Source organism: Chionomys nivalis, chromosome 4 (assembly GCF_950005125.1).
Source record: "Chionomys nivalis chromosome 4, mChiNiv1.1, whole genome shotgun sequence".
NCBI lineage: Eukaryota > Metazoa > Chordata > Mammalia > Rodentia > Cricetidae > Chionomys > Chionomys nivalis.
The window spans coordinates 104,711,640-104,732,268 of NC_080089.1; the positions used below are offsets into that span (position 1 = coordinate 104,711,640).

General features: G+C 43.5%; 1 protein-coding gene across 2 annotated transcripts in view; it reads left to right on the plus strand.

Moving 5' to 3' along the window:
• The first annotated feature begins 294 nt into the window (after positions 1–294).
• The window catches only part of Ip6k1 (inositol hexakisphosphate kinase 1), a 42,993-nt gene continuing 22,658 nt past the window's right edge, over positions 295–20,629 (plus strand). For both annotated transcript variants that reach the window (XM_057767678.1, XM_057767679.1), the window contains exon 1: positions 295–491. The gene's annotated coding sequence lies outside the window, so the exon portion shown is untranslated. The remainder of the gene's footprint in view (positions 492–20,629) is intronic.

The following is a 20,629-nucleotide window of genomic DNA, read 5'->3' on the forward strand; positions in this document are numbered from 1 at the left end:
AAACCGAGAGGGTTGCGCAGGTGAGAAAACCAAGGGCGCTGTAGTCTTCCCTGTCACTAACAGAAGCTCCACCTCCAGCAAATGAGTACGACGCGCACGCGTCAATTCATGCCGTCACAGTCACGTGCCCCAGGCATTCTGCACGAGAGGCACACTCTGACAGACGGGACAGTTAACGAATCAGCGGGAAGAACTTCTCCAGGCATCGGGAGGAGAGGCTGGTGATTGGAGAGAACCTCAGTCAGGGGCGGGTTCTTTGCTGTCCTTGGTTACTATGACGCCCGGCCCCCGCCCCCTCGGCTGGCCGCCATCTTGTTGTTGATCCATACCCAGTGGGCAGCGCCAGGAGCTGGACCGAGCGGCCGGTGCGGGGCCGCTGCTGCGGGGCTCAGCCACCTGCGCTGCCTGCCAGGGGGTGGGCCGAAACCTGGAGGCCCGGGGGGCCCAGCTCCCGTGGGGAGCCTTGGGCGCCCGCTGCCCGGGTCGGGCCGGTGAGTGACAGGAGTCGGGCCAAAAGACCCGCCCGACACCCACGGCTAGGGTGGCGGCGGGCGCGGGGTTGTCGCAGGCGCGCGTAGGGCAGGGTCGGGATTTAGGCCGAGCATCACTGGGACATCATTCCAGCGTCCTGGTTGGCCTTCCGCCTAGCCTCCCAGATGCTGGCACGGAAGCTGGGAGGGCAGCCCGGGTGGAAGTCGGAGAGCCCTATGCCTTAGGACCAGCCGGCGGGATAGCGGGAAACCTGCCTTTCTGTCCAAATCCCTGGGTGCCCTGACCCGGAGTGCTGAGACGTGTTCGCTGCCCGCTTATTCTCCCGGCCATAACGTTCCTCCAAACCAGTGATACACGTATGTCGCTCTTAGATATCACACTCTTGCGAGTAATTTTCTCAGGCCGCTTGAGACTAAGATTAGAAGAAACAGGCCTAAAATGTCTTATAAGCCAGGAAGGGTGGTTTTCAGGGCCCTGCGTTTTTGGTAGGGCGATGATCATCCGCCTGTCTTTTTCCATGGAGACCCCTCGGAACCTTCCGTGCTCTTCCGGACTCACTGTTTACTGCTTCTTGAAGAACCTGGTTTTTTTTTTTTTTTTAATGTCCATAATGGCTGAGTTTTATTTGGTTGTATAAGTTCTTTGGTGCCTGACCACTACTCTTTTTGGAATGTGTGTTTTAGGACAAGGATGGTGATGATTTGATTAATTTGTCTCCAAAAGAGACAGCCTGTTAGGAAATGTAGGAGTATGTTAGGACTATTAGAAATGTTTTTGTTGTGGATGGTCTTGAACTGTCCCATTAACTTTTAACAGAACTGAAACCAGGTATGCACTCGACTGAGGCAGGAGGATTGCCAATGGGTTGCAGGCCAACCGGAGCTACATAGCAAGACCCTGTCTCCAAACAAAAGCCGTGCGCAGTGTTGTTGTTGCTGGATGAAAACAGCCTGTCAGGCCTGTTTCTTAGGATGGAGGTGGGGCTGGCGATCTCCAGAAGAGTCTGCGGCTCTAGAAAGGGTCCTGGCTGCCCTAAAACACATTTTTACCCAGGGTCCCTTAGTTCCTCCACACAGGTGTCTTGTGTGTTGTCATATGAAACCTATAAGAGATGATTAAGGAGGCCAAGCAATGTTTAATTTTGAAAGAAACCAGCCCCCTGGTCTGCAGGTGTCTTTGGAGAGCCAGGGCTGAATGAAGCCAGGCAGGCGACTGGTTTTTGCTGTTTGCTGATGTATGCTTGTGAGAAGAAGAGGGAGGTTGAGTAGTGTTGTTTATTTCATTGCCCTTCCACAGGGCCTCTTTTTGAATGATGCATAAAATTTTGGCTTTGGTGAAATAAAGTTTCTTGGGTAGTTATTAAAGGAGGAGATACTAAAATATTAGCTTCTCAAAATTGCCCCCCTCAGCTCTCAACAATTTTATTTATTTATTTATTTATGGGAATTAAATTAGCCACAGGGTTAAATTTTTGCTGTTTCTGCTAAAATAGCTTGGCCTAAGTTAGATTCTTATCTCATTTTGGGTATTGGATCTCTTAGTAATATAGAAGGAGACTATTAATCAAGTTGTCAGCGTTGACTTCTGCATACAATCTCAGGGAGCTCAAGCATCCATTAAAGTCTGTTTGGTCCAACCCTGTGTTAGGACTGCTGTCCCAAGGAAATTAGAATGCACATGAACTTACATTATCTTTGTTTAATATTTGTTTTACGTTTGTTTACTGGTTCATGATTATTTACAAATAGGGTATGATGCTTGATTCAACAGTTACCCTACGACAATAGCGTTATTTCTGTGCTGGGTATTTTAAATACTGCCTCAGACCATTGTTAGGTAGTGGGTCCTCTGGCTTTTTTCTTTGCATTGTTCGTTTGTAAACTTCAGCACTCTAGGTTTTGAGATTGGGTTCCTTGTCTATCCCAGGCTGTCTCAGAATGCAGGGCCTTCAAGTGTACGTACACCTGGCTTTGCACTTTTCTTTTTTCTTCTTCTTGAAATGATTTCTCTTAACATAGCCCATGCTGTCCTGGAACTCAGTATTTAGACCAGGATGGCCTCAAAAATCCCAGAGATTCACCTTCCTCTAGGATTGAAGGCATGGGCTGGTTTAGCACTTTTAAACTATTAAGAACAGCTAGATAGCCGGGCGTGGTGGCGCACGCCTTTAATCCCAGCACTTGGGAGGCAGAGGCAGGCGGATCTCTGTGAGTTCGAGACCAGCCTGGTCTACAAGAGCTAGTTCCAGGACAGGCTCCAAAACCACAGAGAAACCCTATCTCGAAAAACAAAACAAAACAAAACAAACAAACAAAAAAAAGAACAGCTAGATACCAGAGATGGTGGTTATTCTACACTAGCCAGAAATTTACCCAGCACAGTAGGCAGAGGCAGGCAGATTTCTGAGTTGGAGGCCAACCTGGTTCTCAATTGAATTCCAAGACAGCCAGGGAGGGCTACACAGAGAAACCTTGTGTTGATTTGGCGGGGTTGGGGGGCAGGATTATAAGAAACAGGATTAAAGGTTGAGATCTGATGTCCTAATGTGGCATCCATAGTGTTGCTGCCCAGCCAGCCCCGGTCCACCTCCTCAGGTTTTATCCGTCATCCACTAACTAAACAGCTTGCTCAGCATTCCATATGTATTTTGCTTGCTGAATCCCATGACCTTCGCCCGTTTAGGATTCTGTTCCTTTTCCTTCATTGCTTATCTCCAGAGTACAGTTCAAGTCCTCTCTAGCTTTATAAAACCTCTCAAACATTTTCAGTTTCTGGAACATGTTCCATTCTCTCTGTACTGCAAAAGCATTGCAACCCTTAAACAACAGAATAGGATTTGCTCTGGTTTTGGGCTTTTTGTTTTTTGCTTTGTGTGTGTGTGCACTTGCATTGTGATTGTGTGCATATACATGTCAAAGAGTATGTACAAGTCAGAGGACAACCTCCTCTCCTTTTACCATGGGGTTCAGGGATCCAACTTAGTTGTCATCTTAGTGTGGCAGAACCCTTATCCCCTGTGCCATTTTGCCAACCCTGTTTCGTTTTTTTTTAAACAGACTATTACTGTGTATAGCCTAGGCAGGTCACCAGCTTGTTTTGTAATCAATCCAGGTTGACATCTAACTCTTGATCTTATTTCTCCAGCCACTTCAGTGCTAGGATTATAGCTGTGCACTAAGTGCTAGGATTATTGCTGGCACAGCCACAGCTGGTTTGATATTTGCTTTATTCACTTTATATGGATGTTTGTCTAAGTGTATGTCCTGTGCACCACATGCAAGTCTGGTATCCACAGAGGTCAGAGGGGGGCATTGGCTCTGCTGCAACTGCAGTTACAATTGAAAGCTACTGTATGGGTGCTGGGAATTGAACTTGGGTCCTCTGGAAGAGCCATCTCTCCAGCCCAATAATTGCTTTTTTAAAAATAAGTTTTGTCGCCGGGCGGTGGTGGCGCACGCCTTTAATCCCAGCACTCGGGAGGCAGAGACAGGCGGATCTCTGTGAGTTCAAGACCAGCCTGGTCTACAAGAGCTAGTTCCAGGACAGGCTCCAAAACCACAGAGAAACCCTGTCTCAAAAAAAAAAACCAAAAAAAAAAAAAAAATAAGGTTTGTCCAGGAGTTCATGGTACATGCACTTAATCCCTGAATTTGGGAGGCAGAGTCAGGTGGATCTTTGTTAATTTGAGGACAGTCTGGTCTACAGAGTGAGTTCCAGGGCAGCCAGGACTACATGGAGAAACCCTGTCTCGGAAAACAAACAAGCAAAAAAAAAAAAAAGCAAAAAAAAAACTTGGAGCCAGGTATAGTAGCAGCTCTATAGTCCAAGTATTTAGGATGCTTAGGCAGAGGCACCAAACACATACATGGTACACATATATACATACAGGCAAAATACAGTATAAAAACTTGAAAAAAGAAGCCTGGCGGTGGTGGCGCACGCCTTTAATCCCAGCACTTGGGAGGCAGAGGCAGGCGGATCTCTGTGAGTTCGAGACCAGCCTGGTCTACAAGAGAGCTAGTTCCAGGACAGGCTCCAAAGCCACAGAGAAACCCTGTCTCGAAAAACCAAAAAAAAAAAAATTGAAAAAAGAGAAAAATAATTTTTTTCATGTAGTAGCACAGGTTTGTAATCCCAGTGCCGGGGAGGTGGAGAGAGGCAGATCCTGTAGTTCATTAGTTGGCCAGTCTAGTGGATAAATGCAAGCCCCAAGCACCAGTGCAAGTTCCTGTCTCAAAAAACAAAGGGGCCAGAGAAATGGCTCAGTGGTTAATAAGAGTGTTTGTTAGGAAACATGAAGGGTGTGAGTTTGTTCCCATAGGGAGGATCATTGGGGCTTGCTGACTGCCTATCTGAAAAACATTAGCTCTAGGTTTAATGAGAGACCCTGCCTCAAAGGAACAAGACAGATACAGGTGCCCTTCTTTGGACTATTCAGTGTGTACATGGCAGACTCACAGGCACAACATACACCACAGAAGAAGGTGGGAGACTTGTAGCGAGTGTCTACTGCATATGTGCAGCCCCCCACACCCACCCAAAATCAGTTCTGGGGGAAACTTGGTGGAGTGCCTGTCTTGTGCACCTACATGACAGATCAGCATCTACCTGTATACAACTCCAGTCTCCTCAGGAGATAGATCTGACCCCCTCTTTTGTCTTATTCTAGCCTCTGAGGTCACTACATACATGTGATGCACAGACATTCAGACAAAACACCCATACACAGTAAAAAAAAAAAAAAAAAAGGCCTCTAGTTTCAGTTCCACCCCCCCCCCCCCATTACCACACACACACAAAAGTTACTGGGACAGTAACTTTTCTGGCAGGGACACCTTTTCTTTTTGCACTTGAATTTGGATGAGAAGAACCAAATGTTTATAAAGGTGTACTAAATTTGTCTGAGTTGGAAATGGAATATAATTACACAGGTAAATGAAAGGGAGTGGACAGTAGAAATGGGAACTTGGTGGTCATGGATTGCCACCTCTTGCCATACCTGAAGTGCTTGCACATAGTGACTCCAGTGCTTCAGAACTAAGGTCTGGAGAGGGTGGGGGAAGTGGCCTGTTTCAGGAGGGCCTGTGTGGTTCACTCCCTTCCTGGCTAATGCCAGTGTTGGCTCTTAGAAAGTGTGTTAGGTGAGCATCCTGGTGCGGATAGTCCTAGACCTCTTCTTGCTTAGGACTTCCTCTTCCCGTCTTTTGCTTGACACTAGTCGCAGTGACAGGCAGAGCTGGGGGAAGGCTTTCATGGTGCGTGCTCTCTCTCTCTCTGTCTCTGTCTCTCTCTGTCTCTCTGTCTGTCTCTCTCTGACTTGGAGCAAGAACACAGGTATTTTGTATGTTTGTGGCATTATACTGCTATTGTAGGTTTATTTTTATTTTATTTTGAGACAAATCTTAACTTCAGTACAGAATGGCCTGAAAATCCCCATGTAGCCCATGCTGCTGTGCTAACTTCACTCTCAGTCATCCTCCTGCTTTAGGCCCCCAAGGTGAACCTTAGAGGAATAAGCCACTATATTCAGCACATACACACCTCAACCACTCTTTTATTTTCTTCTTTTAGACAGGTTATCAATGTGTAGCTCTGGCTGACCTGGAACTACTATGTAGACCAGGTTGGGCTCCAACTCATTAGAGTTCTTTCTGCCTTCTGGCTCCCAGGTGCTGGGATTAAAGGAGTGTACCACCATACCTGACAGTATGTACCCATTTGGTTTTTTGTTTGGTTTGGTTTTTCAAGACAGAGTTTCTTTGTAGATATGGAGCCTATCCTGGAGCTCACTCTGTAGACCAGGCTAGCCTTGAACTCACAGAGATTTGCCTGCCCCTGCCTCATGAGTGCTGGGTTTAAAGGTGTGTACTACCACCACCTGGCTCTTTTCTTTCTTTTAAAGACTTAATTTGTATGTATGTACATGCGTGCATGCAGATGGCCATGGAGGTCAGAAGTGAAGGGCATTGAATCCTATGGAGCTGGAATTTAGTCATTTGTGAGCCACCTGATGTGGTTGCTAGGCCCTGAACTCATGTTCTCTATAGAACAGAAAGCACTCTTAATTGCAGATCCATGTCTCTAGCCCCTAGATTAAGGTTGTTATATTTGCTGTTACCATATAGGACTGGTACACCACCACATGACCACACAGGAGAGAGAGAGAAGAGAAGACAGGATAGGCGTCTGAATTTCTGACCCCTTTAAAAAAGTTTTATTTGTAGGGTTATTCCTGTTCATTATATAAAAGAGGGGAGAGTAGGCTAGGAGATTTGGGCTAGTACTGGACTGTCTGCTTGTCTCTGAAGGAGACTTTTCCATTTTATTTGTTTTATGTATTGCAGGGAGGGAGTAGTGCCTGTGCTGTGGTGTGCACTTGGAGGTCAGAAGACAAATTTGCAGGAGTCAGTTCTAGTGGTTGAACTCAAGTCATCAAGTGTCTGTCTGCTCGACCATCTCACTGCCCACCGTCACTCCCCATCCCAGGCTCTCCTGCCTCTTTGAACTTCCTGACTTTGAACTTCCTGATCCTCCTGCCTCTACCTCCCTACAGTTAGAGGGACTGACCAGACTGCACTCTTCAGGTCTAAAGTTTGTCAGTTGTGTAAGAGCACCTTGCAGTTGATAAATATCTGGATGTATTATGATTGAGTGAACAGTCATTAAGCAATATTCTAAAGCCAAAAATTCATAATGACAGTACTGGTAGAGATGTGGAAAAATTGGAGACCTTACGTACCCCACTAATGGGAATGGAACACGTGCAGCAACTTTGGAAAATTGTATGACAGCCCTCCCTCCCTTTTCTCTCCCTCTTCCTCTGCCCTCCCCTCTCCTTCCCTCCCTCTCTGTGTAGCTCAGCTGGCTCTGAATTCATAATTCTGCTGAATTCTGAGACAAGAGGCATTTGCCACTGTGCATAGCTTTAGACCATTCTTTAACTGATTGCAAATATTTATAGCATCAGCATTAATAACAAAAGAGGGAGGGGGGTTTAAAAAAAAAAGAGGGATGAAGAGATGGCTCTGCAGCTGAGAGCTCTTGCTGTTCTTACAGAGGACCTAAGTTGGGTTCCTAGCACCCAAGTCAGGCAGCTTGCAGTAGTCTGTAACTCTAGCTTTGACATCTGGGGCTTCGCAGGCACTCTCATTCACATAACCACATGCAGACACCCACCCACCTTCTACATACACATGATTAAAACAACTCTTAATAATAGCAAAAGAGGGAAACAACCCAAAACATATGATGCATAGATAAGTAAAATGTGTTCATGAAGTGGATGTTACTCAAAAAGGAAAGGGGGCTGGCGGTGGTGGCGCACACTTTTAATTCAAGCACACAGGAGGCAGGCAGAGGTAGATGGATTCCTGAGAGTCCGAGGCCAGCCTGGTCTACAGAGTGAGTTCTAGGACAGCCAGAGCTATATAACAGAGGGACTTTGTATCTTAAAAAAACAAGTAAACAGATATTGGTATGTATTATATTCGAGTGTCAAAAATGTGTAGAGTTTAAAAATCCAGGTATAAAAGTCCGTATTTGTGTGATTCTATTTCTAGGCAATATCCAGAACAAATCATTTTGTAAAGACAGAAAGTAGATCTGTGGTTGCTTAGGGCCTCCAGGTGGTGGTAAGCGTAGGGAAGTGATAACAAAAGGGTAGAGTATTTCTTTTTGATATAATTAAATGTTTTAAAGTTGTGGTAATAGTTGCATGTTGTCTCAAACCATGAGTTGTACACTATAATGGTGAATTGTGTGATGTGAGTTATCTCAGTAAAGCTGTTATTTAAAACATGGAGTGGCTGAGGCTGAGACCGCTAATTGGGTAAAGGGTTTTGCCACCAAGCTCATGACTCAAGTTTTATCCCAGGACCAAATGGTGAAAGGAAAATCTGACCCTTGCAGGTTATCCTCTAGCCTCCACAACTGTACTGTAGCATGTGTGCGCGCACACAATATGCAGACCAAAAATGTCATTTAAAAATGAGAAAAATAAACTGTGATTTTACTTTTAGTATTTTCGTGTATAAGCAGAATATTTTGCTGCTTTTTGAGACAGGGCCTCCTCACTCTGTAGCCCAGCTGGCCTGAAACTCACTATGTTGTTCAGACTAGCCTTCAACTCTTGGTGGTCCTCCTACCTCAGACTCTTGTATTCTGGTTACAGGTATACATCACGATGCCTGTCTGGTTTGGTTTTTGAAACAACATCTTTGCTCTGTAGCCTGTATGGCTTTTAACTTGTTCCAGTATTATACAGGATGGTTTCACAGCCCTATGAAATCCTCTGAAAACTTGTTCAGCTTTCCCCTACCCTCGGCAATCACTTGGCCGGTTTTGTTTTGTTTTTTGTTTTTTTTTTTTAACTGTCTTTATAGTTTTGCCTTTTCACAATGTATAGTTGGATATTTGGAAACATATATGTTTACATATGTGTATATGTGTGTATATGTACATGTATATATGTGTGTGCGTCCTCATTAGTTTTTATTTTTTTTAAACAGGTTATCATATAGCTTGGGCTGGTTTTCAACTTGCTCTGTAGCTGAGCATGACCTTGAACTTCCACCCTAAGTGCTATTACAGATTTGTACTATCATGGTCAGTTACAGTGTTACTAGGGTTTCATGTGTTTTAGGTAAGTACTCTATCACATGAGCTATATCTCCGTTCCTGTGTCCATTTTAGGTAGACTTCGTTTACTTACTGATGTGCATCAATTTCTCTGTCGTTAAAGTGGATTTTTAACGTTGTTTGTTGAGACAGGGTTTCTCTGTTTCAGCTCTTCCTGGAACTTGCTTTGTGGACCAGGCTGGCCTCAAATTCACCAAGATCCGCCTGCCTCTGCCTTTCGAGTGCTGCAGTTAAAGGCACTTTGTTAATGCATTAATTATCCTATAATGTCTATGCTACCACCATCTGGTTTTTAACCTTTTTTTTTTTAACTTAATCTTTTTAAGTATAACATAATTAGAGGTATAGCCTTTTGGTTTTTTTGAGACAGGGTCTCACTATATAGCTCTGACTGTCCTGGAACTCACTATGTAGATCAGGCTGGCCTAACCATGAACTCACAGAGATTGCCTGTTTTTGCCTCCCAAGTGCTAGGATTAAAGACTTGCCCTTTAATCTAGGATTAAAGTGCCCGCCAAAGAGGCATAACTTTTTAGTAGAGCAGACTAATTTTTTTTTCTGGTCATGAATGATTGTGAACTATCATGTGGATGATGAGAACCAAACCTGAGGCCTCTGCAAGAACAAGTGTTCGTCCTTAACCAGTGAGCCAAGCCAATAGCCCTTTGTTTTGTTTTCTGAGACAGGATGTCTTGTAGCTTAGGCTCTATGTAGTCAATGATAACTTTGACCTTCTGAACCTCTTGCCTTTACCTCTTGAGTGCTGGATGTATAATTTTATACCACCATGCTCAATTTTATGCTATGCTGGGGGACAAACTTAGGCCCTTGTAAATGATAGCAAATAGTTTACCAGTTGAACTACAGCCCAATCCTAGGTTTAGATATTATCAGTGTCTTATTGCCTATAGAGATGTTTTCAGCTGATTTTGTTAGGAAGATTTTACTTGAGTATGGATGTTACTAGAAGTATTTTGAGGGATTTAATTCCCCCCCAGTTTCTGAAAAGAGTGAAGATAGAACTACCATATGACCCAGGTATAGTACTCCTGCAGCACCCAAGAGTCCTGTGTCTGACAGATAGCTGTGCATTTGTCTGTTGTGGCACCATGTACAATAACCAAGATGTGTTGAATCAGCCTGACAGTCCATCAACAGTTGGACCAATAAGAAGGCGGTATATGTGCACAGTAGAGTTTTATTCAGTCACGAAGAAGGAAATTATATAGAGAAACACTTTCTTGAAAGATGAGGAGGAGGAGTTGTATAAATTGCATGGCAGATGGATGGAATCAGAGCATCATGGTAAGGGAAATTAACTGAAGTCAGAAAGACAAATACTGTGTGCTTCTTCAGAGCAAAGTTTTGTGTTTTTTATTTTATTTTTTAATTAATTTTATTTTTTGCTTTTTGTTTTTTGTTTTTCAAGACAGGGTTTATTTGCATAGCACTGGCTGTTCTGGGTCTATCTCTATAGACCAGGCTGGCTTCAAACTCAGAGATCTGCCTGCCTCTGCCCACCTGCCACCACTGCCTGGCCAGAATTTTTATTTTTAACAGGTATTTAAATTAAAACATGACAATAGTAGGTAGATTATTTAGACACAGGAAAGGGATAATTAGAATGGGTAAAGGCACAAGAGAGGCTAATTCAGGTTGAATATGAACAGAGCTCATGATTTGCATGTATGAAAATATAATGAAACCCATCATTTTGTGTAATGAGTATATACTAAAAAAGTCCCAGAAGATTATATTACCATCCTTGCCAAACACAAGCTATAATGTGAGGGTTTCTGGGGTAACATTCTTTCTTTAGATGAAATAGTGAATTGTAGACATTTTTTAGAGTGAAGAATTTGTAATTGTTGCCCTCCATTCCTAGTTTTGCTTTTTTTGTTTGTATTTAAAGATAAGGTCTCAACAAGCTCAGGTTGTCCTTGAACTCACTGGGGAGCTGAGGGGCATTTTGAACTTTTGATCTTTGGTCTCTACTTGGAAGTGCTAAAATCACAGGCATGTGCCACTCCCTGACTTCTCTTCAGTGTTTAGATGACAGTGCACCTACACAGAGAGAGTGACACGCTGGGTTAAATGCATCACGCTCCCTCCCTCACTCCTGTTGCCTGGTTCCCCTGTAGTGTGAAAGAGCCCGAAAAGATGTATTGTCTCCAGTTTTGGGGTTCCCACATCGTTTTGCAGGAGTAGTAAACGGAGCAAGTGACCTGTAGTGTGTGCTGCCTGTAAATGACCCCACTTCGCCACACTAGATTCTCCCTCCCCTCCCTCTCTCCCTCCCTCCCTCTCTCTTTCTTTCTTTTTTTCTTTCTTAATATTTTATTTTTATGTGAATTGGTGTTTTGCCCACATGTATGTCTGTGTAAGGGTGTCAAATCCCCTGGAACTGGAGTTACAGGCAGTTGTGAGTTGCCATTGTGGGTGCTGGGAATTGAGCCCAGGTCCTCTAAGAGCAGCCAGTGTTCTTAACATCTGTAACATCTCTCCAGCCCCCCTTTTCCCCCCCTTTTTTGTTTTTGTTTGTTTTTTTGAGACAGGGTTTCTGTTTATAGCCCTGGTTGCTCTGGAACAGACTAGCCTTGAACTCAGAGATCTGCCTGCCACTGCCTCTGAGTGCTGGGATTAAAGGTGTCCGCCACCACTGCCTGGCTAGACCCTGTTTCTTAACAATTTTTTTCAGCAACCAGACAAGGAAAATAATGTTTTAAGTATTTCTTAGCTGTGGACCCTTACTTGGCAAGTCATTTCCCTCTGGTACCTGTTGGAGATGCCTGCTTTCCCTACCTCATAGAGCTTGTCTGGTAAAAGACAGAGTCAAGTTATCACTTCTTCAGTTATTCCGAACTTTCCTGGAGATCGAACCTAGGCTTTCAGTATGCTCTGTAGGCTTTGTACACTGAGCTGTATCTCCAGTTCTGACAGGATCTCACTAGCTGTCCAGGTTGTGTAGCCTGGTAGGTCTTGAATTTGTGGTTTTCCTGACTCAGCCGGGATTACAAGCCTACTCTACTATGCTAGGTTTTGATGATTTTTGGTATTTTAAATACCAAAAGTGCAGGTAAAGTTAAAAGGAGCTTGTTTTTATTAGCACAGAAAATAGACATGAGTACCAGGAAGTTTCTAATCTATCTGGAAATAAGATATATGATTGTATTAGATATTTCATGAGTGTTTCCCAAGAAAATCCTGACCTTGATGAGCAAATATTAAAATGAAAAGTTTTTTCCTTTTTCTTTTAAGACAGGGTCTTTGTTTTGTTTTGGTAACCCTACCTGTCCTGGAATTTTCTACATAGATCCGACTGGCTTTGAACTCAGAGATCCACCTGCCTCCACCTCCTGAGAGTGCTGGGATTAAAGGTGGTGTCTGTCACTGTACTTAGCTAATTTTAGATTTTTATTTGTGTTAATTTCTTTTTTATTTTGGTGTGGGAATTGACCTCAGTTAAAGGTCTTGCCCATTCTAGGCCAGTGTTCTATCGCTGAGCTAAATCCAGCCAACTGTGAATATATATAAATAAATAAGTATAAGAAATTGGAGTATTAATTAAAAAAGAATAAAAAAATGAGAAAAAAAAAGAAATTGGAGTAATGAGGGACTAGTGAGCAGTAGAGAGAACTCAAGAAAAGAATTGAGAAACTACATTTGGGAATGGGTAGGTGGCTGTGGTCCATAGGGCTCATAAATATGCTTATGGAAGACCCCGTTCCTAGGCTGAAGTCTTGTTAGATGGGACACAGCTTTGCCCAACTAGATGGCAGAGAAAATCATTGTGGGGTTGTGTTGGCAGAACATGTTAGTAATCGACATCCTAGAACTTAGTGGGTAGATTCCATTTACAAGGAAATGTATCACCAAAAGCACTATACTGTGAAGTTCTTGGGTGAGGTGTTAGAGGAAGCTGCTGGCCTCTGTGATGCATCGTGGGAGTCAGAACAGCTGTGGTTGGGCTCTAGGAAAGCTGGCTAAGTGGTGGGGCCTGGTGAGAGTTGCATAATGGAACTGGGATGAAGAGCTTTCTCTTTTTGCATTAGTATTTTTTAATGTCTGCTGACAAAACTTAATAAAAGCTAGAAAGGGAAAATAAAGATTTCATCTCTGTTTTTTGTCAAGTAGGCAGTGGGGGGGTGGGTTTGGAGCTAAATTTATTGGAAACTGGTAAACTGCTAGTTGTTACATCAACATTTTTCTGAATAGAGGTGATGATTACTACCAGATCCCCAGCCCCCTTATTTTTGAGGACAGGGTTTCACTATTTAACACAGCCTGTCCTTGAACTCAATCTTCCTACTTTAGCCTTCTGAGGGCTGGAATTACAAGTGTGTGTAACTGTGCCCAACTCTAGTTTGTTTCTTTAACGCTGTGTTGATTTAAGCTGCTACATTATTCTAACCTAGGTTAACCTGTGCTTTGATTTTTCTCATCATAGGTATGTTTGAGTTATTTTAAAACTTCATTAAAGGCCTGGCCGTGGTGGCACATCTTTAATCTTGACCCTCACGAGGCAAAAGCAGGCAGTTCTCTGAGTTCCAGGACAGCCAGGGGTACACTGAGAAACCCTGTCTCATTAAAAACAAAATAAAACAAAGCAAAAAACCCAAAAAACTAAAACCCTTCACTTACTCTATATGTATTTTGTGTGTGCGTACTCATGAGTGATGCTTCTGTGCCTATTTGGGTGAAGGCCAGAGGACAGCTTTAGGTTCATTTCCTCAGATGATGTTCGCATTTTTTTTTTTTTTTTTTTGAGATAGGGTTCTTAACTGTCCTGGAACTCACCAAGTAGGTGAGGCTGGATGACCACCAAGCCTCAAGGATCTACTTATTTCTACCTTCCCAGTGCTAGGAACACATATCACTATGCCCATTTATTATTCTTTCAATTGTTGTTTTGAGACATGGTCTTAACCTTGTGTCTTTGACTAGCTTCAGACTCAACAGAGATCTGCCTTGTAGGAGTAGAGTTAAAGACCTGTACCACCACACCTAGAGCCTAGGAATATAAAATATATTCCTCTTTTTTTTTTTTTTTGGAGAAAGGATCTCACTATATAGGCCTTGGCTGTCCTCAAGCTCACAGAGATCTTCCTGCCTTTTTCTCTTAGGGCTGGGAATATAAATGTGGGCCACCATGCTTAGTTTATTTATTTATTTATTTTTTAAATGTAGGTTTAGGGGCTGGAGAGATGGCTTAGTGGCCAAGAGCACCTAGTGCTCTTGTAAAGGTCCTGGGTTCACTTTCTACCTACTTAGAGCCATGTGTAATTCAGTTGTAGGGGATCTGATGCCCTCTGTAGGCATGTATCTATATACATACAGGCAAAACATCCATACATATAAAGAGTAAGATTTTCAAGTGTGGGTTCAAGAGCCTGCAGAAGTGACTCTGTATTTAAGAGCATCTACTGCATCTCTGTGAGTTCAAGGCCAGCCTGGTCTACAGAGCAAGTTCCAGGACAGCCAGGGCTACACTGAGAAACTCTGTCTCCAAAAAACCAAACTAAAGAGCATATACTGCTTTTTCTGATTACTTGAACTTGAGTCTTAGCACCCGTATCAGGTGACTTACAGCCACCTGTAGCCCCAGCTCTAGGGGAGTCTGGTGCCTCTGGCCTCCTTAGGCCCCAGCTCTAGGGGGTCTGGTGCCTCCTTAGGCCCCAGCTCTAGGGGAGTCAGGTGCCTCCTTAGGCCCCAGCTCTAGGGGAGTCAGGTGCCTCCTTAGGCCCCAGCTCTAGGGGAGTCAGGTGCCTCCTTAGGCCCCAGCTCTAGGGGCTCTGGTGCATCCTTAGGCCCCAGCTCTAGGGGAGTCTGGTGCCTCCTTAGGCCCCAGCTCTAGGGGAGTCTGGTGCCTCCTTAGGCACCTGTACTCATTTGTACGTGCTCCCACTTGGACACACATGTACATAATTAACAGTAAATTTGATTTTTTTATTAAAAATTTTAGACTATGTATATGGGTGTTTTGCTGTTGTTAAATGTGTGCACTGTGTATGTATGCAGAGGTCAGAAGGTGTTGAAGCCTCTGAAACTGGAGTTACAGGTGGATGTAAGCCATCATCTGGGTTTTTGAAATCAAACCTGGGTCCTCTGGAAGAGCAGCCAGTCCTAACAGCTGAACCATCTCTCCAGTCCCGAAAGTTGATGTTTTGTTTTCGTTATTACTGTATATGTTTGTGCATGCACATGTATGCATATCGTGGCCACATGTGGCTGTCAGAGGACAACTGTGAGGGTCTGCTCTCTACTGTGGGTGCTGGGAGTGAACCTGAGTCATCCAGCTGCCCTGAAGGTGTTGTAGTTGCTGTGTCTTGTTGACCCAGTGGTAAGCAGTTCTTTTTGGTTTTTTTTTTTTGTTGTTGTTGTTGTTTTGTTTTTCACTTTCTATCCTTGGCTGGTATATAACTCACTATGTAGATCAGGCTGACCTCGAACTCACAGAGATCCACTTGCCTCTGCCACTCAAGTGCTGGAATCAACAGAGTGTACCACCATGCCTGGATAATTTCTAGCAGTTCTTGGAAATCATGTAATGCCATTCATATAACTTTATAATTTCACCTAGAAATTTTATAGTTTAAGTCTTTACATTTAGGTGTTTATCTTGAATTAATTTTGTGTGTTGAGATTGGAGATGTGGTTCATTTTTGTCTCCTTGTGGATTTCAGGTTGTGCAAGAATTGCTAACATTTATGTAAAGGCTTGCCGTCTTCCTATGCTTTTTTGGTGATTGTTTTCTCACTTTTTTATTTTTCTTTTGAGGCAGGGTCTCACTCTATAGTCCTGGCTGGCCTAGAAATTGATATGGTGGCCTCAGAATCACAATGATCTGATTGCCTTTGCATTCCATGTTTTAGGATTAAAGTGTATGCCTCTACACCCAGGTCAATTAATAATTAAAAAAATAGTTTAAACCAGATGGTGGTGTCCCACACCTTTAATCCCAGCACTAGGGAGGGAGAGACAGGTGGATCTCTGAGTTTGAGGCCAGCCTGGTCTAGAGAGAGTTCCAGGTCAGCCAGGGTCACATAGTGACATCTTGTCTCAGTAATAATAATAGTAATAATGGGGGGTGTTGTGTCCATTTGTAGTCCCAGCTACTTGGAAGACAGAGGCAGGAGAGTTGTTGAAGTACAAATTCATGGCTGCCCTGGGTAATATTCAGACTCTGTCTGAGAAAAGAAACAAGTCATTCTTTAAAAGAATGTCATAACCTGTCATAATACTTTCACTGCCTAAGTGATACAGTTAGTTATTTTGCTGTGCTAGGGATTGATCCCAGGGACTCACACATACCAGGCATATACTTTGCCCACTGAGCAACATTACCTCTAGTGCTGAAGCATTTTGTTCTAAAAGAAGTAATAGAAATGCTAGATTTATGAACCAATTTTTGGTGCAGTTTGCAAATTTGCCTGTAAAATATGAAGACACCAAAGATGCTTCAGTTAATAAAAAGCACTGCCTAGCAAATGCAAATGGTTAATCTGAGACCATATAAAATAAGACGGGCAGCCAGGCGGTGGTGGCGCACGCCTTTAATCCCAGCACTCGGGAGGCAGAGGCAGGCGGATCTCTGTGAGTTCGAGACCAGCCTGGTCTACAAGAGCTAGTTCCAGGACAGGCTCCAAAACCACAGAGAAACCCTGTCTCGAAAAACCAAAAAAAACAAAACAAAAAAAAAAAACGGGCAGTGGTGATGTGCGCCTTTAATCCCAGCACTCGGGAGGCAGAGACAGTGGGATCTTTGAGTTCGAGGCCAGCCTGGCCTACAAAGTGAGTTCCAGCACAGCCAGAGTTTAACAGTGAAACCCTGTCTTGAAAAAAACAAACAAACAAAAACCCAAAAAGTATGTTGACCGAAGAATTCTGAATTCTGAGTTTAGAATGCAAACCTGCTGCTCTGAGACTGTCTGTCTGAGCAATGCGGGGACCAGGTATTGCTTTCCAATGCCATGGAGACTGTTTTCCTGGTTCTTAAATACCTTGACCTTGTTTGCAACCAAAGCTCATCACAGTTTCTCTTTGTTTGCCAGGACTTTCTATTCACTGCCACTTTCTAGGCTTGTGTTATTGGATTAAATCAGACAAGAAAAACAAAAGTGAAAACACCCAAAAGAAAAACTCCCAACTATTTACTTTGTGTTTCCTAAGTTTGGTTCAATAGGATCTTTATCTAGCTCCTTGTTTAAAATGTATTTTGTTATAGCTTTTGTTCTTTATGCTATTCTTTTTTTTAATATTTATTTATTTATTATGTATACAATATTCTGTCTGTGTATATGTCTGCAGCCAGAAGAGGGCACCAGACCTCATTACAGATGGTTGTGAGCCACCATGTGGTTGCTGGGAATTGAACTCAGGACCTTTGGAAGAGCAGGCAGTGCTCTTAACCTCTGAGCCATCTCTCCAGCCCCTCTTTATGCTATTCTTATCTGGCTACATTTAAACTTGTTTTTGATTCACTTATCTTTTATAGTCTGCACAGAATTTCATATTCTCTTTTCTGTTGGTTTGGAATTTTGTCACATAGCCAATATACTTTGTTCTTTGAAAAGCCATTTTACCTTTTTGTTCTGTTTTTGGTAGAGATAGGTGATGTCTATACTCTTAGCTCTCAGGAGTCTGGGGTAGGAGGAATTGTCCCTTAGTTCAAGGGCAGCCTTGACTGCACAGTAAGTTCCAGGCCAGCCGGGGCTTGGTTACAGATTTAAGACCCTCCCTGAAACAAAACAAGTGTTTTGCTGTTGTCTTTTTTATTTTATTTTATTATTGAGATCAAGTCTTACTGTATAGCCCCATAGCCATGGCTGACCTGGAACTCACTATATAGACCAGGATGGGCTCCAATCCACAGAGATCTGCCTGTCTCTGCCTCCAAGTGCTGAGATTAATTAGGAATGTGCCACCAAGCCAGGCAATAAAGCATAATACTAAAAGCAAAAAACCATTTTTACTCCTCCATAACATTTTTTCATGTTATATACTTATTCTCTTGTATACAACTGTTTATGCTTTATAAATATACACATTTTATCACTTCTCAGCCTTTGAGCTGTGACCACATGTATAAATATATGTTTGTTTATTTAGCTATACTTATTATGAAACTATCCTATGCCAGGAATTTCTTTGCATACTTAGAAAAGTATGTAATGAAAAAAATAGACTTACCTTCATGAAGCTAGCCCTATAATAACAAGTAATAGACAATAGATGTCTTCCGTGTGTAATATGCAGAATAGGAGATAAAAAGCCATGAGAAAGCCGTTGGGGTGCAGATCAGTGTCTAGAGTGCTTGCCTAGCATATGTAGCCCTGACTTTAGTCTCTGGTATCACCAGTCCCCTTTCCCCACCCAACCCAGAGCAAACAAAATCACCCTTAAATGAAAAGCAGAACGCAGGTAGGTCACAGGTGAGTTGGCAAGGTAAGGGTGGATCTTACTGTGACAGAGTAGTCAACAACTTCCTTTTCTTTTTCTTTTGGGTTTTCAAGACAGGGTTTCTAAGTAGCTATGGAGCCTGTCCTAGAACTCGCTCTGTAGATCAGACTGGCCTGAAACTCACAGAGATCCACCTGCCTCTGCCTCCTGAGTGCTGGGATTAAAGGTGTGTGCCACTACCACCAAGCGACTTTCTTTAGTAATAAGGATTGAGCCTAAGGTCTTGTGTATGCTAGACAAGTTCTCTATCACTGAGGTATATCCCCAGCTCTCTACCCCCAGTTTAAGATGGGGTTCTTATATTTCTCTGGTTAACTTTGAATTTATGGTACAAATGAAGATGATTTCTGATCCTGCTGCCTCAACCTCCTGGGTGCTGGAATTACAGACATGAGCCACCATGCCTGGATTATATAAATAGGGCTCCTTAAATTCTAGGCAGGCACTCTGAATGAACTGCAACCCAGCCCCCTCCAGTCCTTTAAAAAAATTATGTGCATGTCATATATGTGTGTATGTGTTGAGTATGGGCACATGTGTTCATATTATGGTGCTTGTGTAGAGGTTAAGAGAAGTTAGATTACAATGTCTTGTGTTGGTTCTACCTTGGTTTTTGTTTGTTTGTTTTTCCCCCTGAGACAGGGTTTCTCTGAGTAAGAGTCCTAGTTGTCCTGGAACTCACGTTGTATACCAGACTGGCCTCGAACTCACTGAGATTTGCCTGCCTCTGCTTCCTGAGTGCTGGGATTAAAATTGTATGCCGCCACTGCCCAGCCCCTTCTATCTTGCTTGAGACAGCTTCTCTTTTCTTGTTTGTTTTTGTGTACACCCAGCTAGTTGGCCCACCCTGGCCTGGGAGCTCCCAGCAGTTCTCCTGCCTGCCATCTTTCTTGCTGGGCCCTATTAGGAGCACTGGGGTCCCAGGCACATGCTGCTTCACCCTCTGAACCATCTCCCCAGCATACCTCTAGCTGCTTTTGAAGTTTTTGTTTCAAAAAAATGTTGGTCGGTGTGTGTCTGTGTGTGGGGAGCTTAGAGAGTAGGTTCAGCAGTTAAGAGCACTGGTGAGTCCTCCAGAAATCCTGAGTTCAGTTCCCAGCAACCACACGGTATCCCACAATCATCTGTAATGGGATCTGATGCCCTCTTCTCTCTGATGAGAGAAAAAAGGTCTTGGTAGCTAGGTGGTGGTGGTGGTGATACACGCCTTTAAACACAGTGCTTGGGAAGCAGAAGCAGGAAGATCTCTGTGAGTTTGAGGCCAGCCTGGTCTACAAAGCAGGACTGTTTTGAGAAACCATCTTGAAAAAAAAAAGAGAGAAAGGGGAAAAAAAGGCCTTGGTAAGCTGCCCAGTGATCTCAAATTTGATATCCTCCTGCCTCAGCCTCCCCAGTGTTGGCATTAAAGGCCCTAACACTGCATGTGCCACCATGCCAAACAGTTTAAAGACTTTAAATTTTTTTTTTTTTTTTTTTGGATTTTTTGAGACAGGGTTTCTCCGTAGCTTTTTGGTTCCTGTCCTGGAACTAGCTCTTGTAGTCCAGGCTGACCTCGAACTCCCAGAGATCCGCCTGCCTCTGCCTCCCGAGTGCTGGGATTAAAGGCGTGCGCCACCACCGCCCGGCCAAGACTTTAAATTTTAAAAAATTTATTGTGTCAATGTATGACGGGGTGGGGACATGCCACAGAGGAGAGAGAGAGAGAGAGTGTGTGTGTGTGAGTGAGTGAAGAGGTCAGCTCTGGTGGGTTCCCTTCCTCAACCTTTATGTGGTTTCTGGTATTAAACACAGGTGTGTCAAGCTTGTGCAATAAACGCTTTACCCACTGAGCTATCTTGCCCAGTTCAAAGATTTAAAAAGTGATTTCTTTATGTGTGTGGGTATGTGCACATGAATGCAGGTTGCATTGTAGATCAGAGGCATCAGATCCTCTTGGAGCTGGACTTACAGGCAGTCGTGAGCCACGTGACCTGAATGCTGGGATTCTCCAGTTCTTCACAAGAACAGTATACATGCTTAATTGCCGAGCCATATTAGTTCC